Here is a 6,566-nt window from a genome sequence, read left to right on the forward strand (position 1 = left end):
TTTATTAAAAGAAAATTATGCAGGACCCCTCATTGTTTTCTTTTTGTCTAATGATTTCTATGACCTTAATTGCTGCCATCATGGTTACTTTTCTAGTATTTCAACATAAGATTCAAAAGCAGCTTTGTAGTCAGGAACGTGTACCTGAACACCTGTATAACTGCAGGGCACCTAGGTAATAATAACTGCCAAATTCAGGATCGAACTTTTGAGTTCCACAGTAAGATATAATTCATGTGAATTATAAATGGTCTGAATCATGTTTCAGACCATTGAACTTACTGAAGTGAAAATACAAATAGCTGAAGACATGATGTAAAAGATTAAATACTTGGTTCTGTTAACATATTTACCAATTAAAGTCACAAAATATTCCTCATTATTATTCATGCAGATAATTGAAAAAAAGTGCAGAAATTAAGTTTAAATTAAACATTATTCCTTCCCTTCCTCCCACTTCCCTATACTCTACAAAATGTTTTCCCTGGGACTAGGCCTTGAAAAGGCCACTACATATTAGTTTGATATGCATTACTGTCTGCAATTAAAAAAGCTAATTTTGTGATGGTTGTAATTATATTATAAAAATGTCCACATTCATCAATCTAAAAAAGGTTGAAAACACTGAATCTACAATATATTGTTTTACATTTGACCACTGGTTTGTGTTATGTAGGAATCATAGATTTGGTAAATCACTAATAATTTAGGAAGGCATCTAAACCTTTAAATTCTGCATGAATTTATGTTCAAATATACAAAATTGCTTGAAGGCTAAACTCGAGAGACTTCCTATTATTCTAAAATTCCTCACCCTGGGCAAATCATTTTTAGGACACTTTCTTATAAATATCACCCTTTGAAAGCACATACAATTCCATCTGTTCCACATTTTATGATCTTAACCTACATAGGGCTGATCTCAATTATTCATGGGATATCAAATGTGATAGGAAGACAAACCTGAGAGAAACATTTACAATACAATAGCATAACTTGCTAAATTCTTCATCAGCATTCTCTGAAAAAAAACTTCTCAAAGCCTTTCTCCTCTTTATTTTAGCAATGGATTGTGGAAAATGTGTGATTTTCTCTTGACATGAAAATATTTCAAAGGCACGGTGTTCTTGCCTGACTGGTTTAGTATTTTCTGCATAACTGATACAGGAACGCCTATACAACACTCTTCCACCCTGTAGTAAAGGTCAGAAAAAAGCATCAAACTGGGAGGGTACTAGCTTATTGCCAGAGTAGTAATGTCTGAAGGCTTTCAAAGTATGTTGTCTTTTCCCTCCTTCTGTTTGTCTCCATTTTCTTTTTTACGGCTCACAGAATGTAAGGGTTTTGTTGTTGTTAACAGTTGTTCTTTGCAGTTTTTTTTTTCTTTCTCCAGATTAAAGTCCTATCTCTTCTTAGTTTGTTTCTCTATGTGGTATTTCACTTGCTCAGTTCCTGCCTGATTGCATCGATGAGCTCTTCTTGTAGCTTAGTTAATTCTTTTCTCATTTCATCTAAAATGTTTGGCTTCAGTCCAGTCCTCCTATCTGGACTCCTTTGGCACTGGACTGTGATGAGGGTGCAGATTTTGGTCTGTAAATAACAGGTGACTTGCTGCCATTCATTGTATTTGTTCTTTCCCAAGGTTTTCTTGTTGGTTCAGGCGTACTTGTTGAAGAGGCCTTGGAAGTTACAGGGTCTGAATCTTCATTTTTGTCTTCTTTTCGTTCTGTTCCTATTGTTGATCCCTTTTCAGCAATTATCTTCCTCCTGGCCATCAGGGTGCTCATTTCTTCCATTAACCCACCACCCTTAATGGAAGGGGTCCTTTTCCACGACCCGTATTTTCAGATGAGGCCAAATTCACACCAGTGATCTCCCCTCCACTTGGGAAACAGGCATCCTCCATCCGTGACACTTTCCTAAGTTTTGATACAGAAATTGCAGCTGCAAGTCCAGTTAAAGGGTGACTGTCTTCAGACATGGATGCCCCCAAAATCCAGATGCAGGGAGGGGAGAAGCAGGACGTGGTGGAGGAGGAGGGGGTACCTGATTAGGAGGAAGGTGGTAGAGGAGGTGGAGGCCCTGAGGGTGGAAGTGGATGGGATGGAGGGAGTCCTGGGGGAGGAGGGAGTGTGACTGATGCCTGGGCAGGACCTGGCGGGAGTGAAGGAGGGGGTGGAGGTGCAGGTGGTCCCAAGACAATGCAAGCCTGGCTCAGCAGCGGAGGAGACTCCCAGCACAGAGCTTAGAGGAGTCTCCACAGAGGCAGTAGCTGCTCTTGCTGCTCTCGTTCTTGCCTTTCTCGGTCCCGTCTCTCCAGCCTCTCCCGTTCTTGTCTCTCCCGCTCCAGGCAATCCTGACGTTCTCTTTCTTGTCTCTCTCTCTCTCCAGCTGCTCCTGTTTCAGTCACTCCCTCTCCAGCCCTTCCCTTTCTAACCTCTCCCCCTCCAATCTCTCCCTTTTCATTCTTTCACCCTCCAGCCTTTCCCGCTCCAGCTCCTTTTCTTTGCTGTGCTTGCAGTTGCCTTTGAATTTCCGATTCTTCTTGTGATGGGCCATTCTGAACTTGGGCAGGTAGTTGTGAATTTTGTCTAGGCAATGTTGGCCCTGTTTCCTGTGAATTCAACACGTCGAAGGCATGCATCACAGTACTTGCGAAGACACTGGCATCTTCTTTGCTGACGAAGTTGAGACCATACACCTGTCTAGCGTTCCACCATTGGTGGAAGGTCTGTGTAGCTTGATTGTACTTCAACCCTTTATTTTTTTAATGAAGTACGATTGACATACAATGTTACATTAGTTTCAGGTGAATAACAACATAGTGATCTGACTTTTATATACATTACATACATTACAAGATGATCATCACCATAAATCCAGCTACCACCTGTCACAGTTTAATATTATGACAATATTATTGACTATATTCCCTATTTTATATATTACAGCACCATAACTTATTCATATTTGTAAGTTTGTGCTCTTTAATCTGTTTTGCTGATAAAATACATCCCTCCACCCTCCCACCTCCTGACAATCATCAATTTGTTCTAGGTATCTATAAATCAATTCTGCTTTGTTGTTGTTCACTTCGTTTTTTAGATTCCACATATAAGTGAAATCGTATTATATTTGTCTTTCTCTGACTTATTTCATTTAGCATAATACCCTCTAGGTCCATCCATGTTGTTGCAACATCTTCACTATCCATTTATTCATTGAAGACATTTAGGTTGCTTCCATCTCTTGGCTATTATAAATAATACTAATATGAAAATTGGGGTGCATATATCTTCTCAAATTAGTGTTTCTTTGTTTTCTTTAGATATATATCCAGTAGTGGAATTGCTGGATCATATGATAGTTCTATTTTTAGTTTTTTAGGAACCTACATACTGTTTTCGACAGTGGCTGCAACAATTTACATTCCCACCAACAGTGCACAAGGGTTCCTTTTTTTCCACATCCTTGCCAACACTTGTTATTTCTTGAGTTTTTGATAATAGCCATTCTGACAGGTGTGAGGTGGTACTGATTTGCATTTCTCTGATGATTAGTGATGTTAAGCATTTTTCATGTGCCTGTTGGCCATCTGTATGTCTTCTTTGGAAAAATGTCTATTCAGGTCCTCTGCCCATTTTTTAATCAGATTGTTTGGATTTTCTTTTTTTATATGTTAAGTTGTACGAGTTCTTTATATACTCTGAATATTAACCCCTTATTAGATATAAGATTTGCAAATATCTTCTCCCATTCAATAGATTGCCTTTTTGTTTTATTTCTGGTTCCCTTCATTGTGCAAAAGCTTTTTGGTTTGATGTAGTTCCATTTGCTTATTTTTGTTTTTTCCCTTGAATGAAGTGACATATCCAAAAAATAATAATAATTACTAAGACTAAAGTCCAAGAGCTGAATACCTGTTTTCTTCTAGAAGTTCTATAGCTTACGTCTTATATTCAAGCCTTTAATTCATTTTGAGCTTACTTTTTTGTATATAGTTTAAGATAGTGGTCCAGATTCATTATTTTGCAGGTAGCTATCCAGTTTTCCCAGAACCATTTACTGAAGAGACTGGATTTTACCCATTGTATGTTCTTGCCTACATTGTTACAGAGTAACAATGTGTGTGGGTTTATTTCTGGGCTATCTATTCTGTTCCATTGATCTATGTGCCTGTTTCTGTTCCAGTACCACACTCTTTTAATTACTATAGCTTTTGTTCTTTCTCAAGATTGTTTTGGCTATTTGGGGGTCTTTTGTTGTTCCATACAAATTTTTGGATTATTTCTTCCAGTCATTTGGAAAATGTCATGGGTATTTTGAAAAGGATTACACTCAATCTGTAGATTTTGGGGGGTAGTATACACATTTTAATAATACTAATTCTTCCAATCCAGGAGCCTGGGATACCTTTCCATTTATTTGTGTCATCTTTAATGACTTTCATCAAATATCTTATAGTTTTCAGAGTACAGGTCTTTCACCTCCGTGGTTATATTATTCCTAGGTATTTTATTCTTTTTGATGCAACTGTAAATGGGATGGTTTTCTTAATTTCTCTTTCTGATAGTTCATTATTAGTGTATAGAAATACAACAGACTTCTGTATATTAATTTTGTATCCAGCAACTCTACTGAATTCATTTATTAGTTCTAATATTTTTTGGTGGAGTATTTAGCATTTCCTAAACATAGTATCATGTAATCTGCAAATAGTGACCATTTTATTTTTTCCCTTCCAATTTGGATTACTTTTATTTCCTTTTCTTGTCTAGTTGCTGTGGCTAGAACTTCCAATACTATGTTAAATAAGAGAATGGCAAGAGTGCACATTCTTGTCTTTTTCCTCATCTGAAGATCAGGAGAAAAGTTTTTAGCTTTACACCATTGAGTACAATGTAAGCTGTTGGTTTGTCATATGTATTGTTTACTACTTAGAGGTACATTAATTACCTCTATACCCACTGTGTTCAGAGTTTTTGTCATGCATGGGTGTTGAATTTTGTCAAACACTTTTTTCTGAATCTACTGAGATGATCATATGATGTTTACCCTTTGTTTTGTTGATGTGGTCTGTCATGTTAATTGCAGATGTTGAGCCATTCTTGCATCCCTGGAATAAACCCCACTCTATCATGGTATATGATACTTTCAATGTACTGCTGAATTTTGTTTGCTAATATTTTGTTGAGGATTTTTGCATCTATGTTCATCAAAGATGTTGGCCTGTAATTTTCTTTTTCCATAGAGCCTTTGGATGCTTTTGGTGTCAGGGTAATGCTGACCTTGTTAAATGATTTTGGAAGCTTTCCTTCCTCTTGAATTTTTTTTGCTTTTGTTTTGAATAGTTTGAGAAAAATCAGTATAACCCTTCTTTCAATGTCTGGTAGCTTTCAATGTTTGGTAGAATTCACCTACGAAGCTATCTGGTCCTAGGGTTTTGTTTGTTGGGAGTTCTGTGATTATTGATTCAATTTCATTACTACTATTTGGTCTAATCAGATTTTCTATTTCTTCCTGATATACTCTTGGAAGACTGTATGTTTTTAGGAATTTATCCATTTATTCTATGTTTTCCAATCTGTTGGCATATAATTGTTCATAGTAGTCTCTTATGAATCTTTTTATTTCTATGGTATCGATTGTAAATTCTCTTTTAATTCTAATTTTATTTGAGACCTTTCTATTTTTTTCTTGATGAGTCTGGCTAAATGTTTTTCAATTTTGTTTATCTTTTCAAAGAACAAGCTCTTAGTTTCATTGATCTTTTCTATTGTTTTTTAATTGTTTTTCTCTTGCTATGTATAAGATTCTCTCTTTATATTTAACTTTTAACATTTTAATAATAATCTGTCTTGGTGTGAGTCTCTTTGGGTTCATCTTGTTTAGGATTCTCTGTGCTTATGGACTTGGATGTCTGTTTCCTTCACCAGGTTAGGAAACGTTTCAGCCATTATTTTTTCAAGTTTTCTGTTCCTTGCTCTCTTCTGCTTCTGGGACCCCTATAATGTGAATGTTAGTACACTTGTCCTAGAGATCCAACTATCTTCATTTTCTTTTTGCCTTTTTTTTTTTTTTCTGTTCCAATTGGATTATCTCCAATACCTTGTCTTCTAGATCACTGATCCTTTCTTCTGTCTTATCTGATTTGCTTCTGATTCCATATAGTGTATTTTTCATTTCAGTTATTGTAATCTTCAGCTGTTGTGTGTGTGTGTATATATATATATATATATATATATATATATATATATATATATATATATTCTTTTATCAAGTTCTCAATGAGTTCTTCAATTCTTCTTCTGAGTTTGGTAAGCAACTTTATTATTATTACCTGAACTCTTTACCAGGTAGATTACTTATCTCCATTTAGCTTAATTCTTTTTCTGAGGTTTTGTCTTTTTCTTTCTTTTGGAACATATTCCTTTGTCTCCTCATTTTGCTAATTCTCTGTGTTTATCTCTGTGTATTAGGTAGATCAGATATATCTCCTGGTCTTGAAGGAGTGGTCCATTGTAGAAGGTTTCCTGTGAGGCCTAGAAGAGCAATCCCCTATGGTC

General features: G+C 36.1%; 1 pseudogene across 1 annotated transcript; it reads right to left on the reverse strand.

The window, feature by feature from the left end:
• Positions 1-1,377: 1,377 nt before the first annotated feature.
• On the reverse strand, positions 1,378-4,993 carry LOC307064892 (protein enabled homolog; annotated as a pseudogene). Its single transcript has 2 exons — positions 4,957-4,993; positions 1,378-2,757 (listed from the first exon to the last, which is right to left on the reverse strand). The product of its transcript is annotated as a protein enabled homolog (transcript).
• Positions 4,994-6,566: the final 1,573 nt, after the last annotated feature.

Source organism: Hyperoodon ampullatus, assembly GCF_949752795.1.
Source record: "Hyperoodon ampullatus genome assembly, chromosome: 16".
In the NCBI taxonomy this organism is placed as follows: Eukaryota; Metazoa; Chordata; class Mammalia; order Artiodactyla; family Ziphiidae; genus Hyperoodon; species Hyperoodon ampullatus.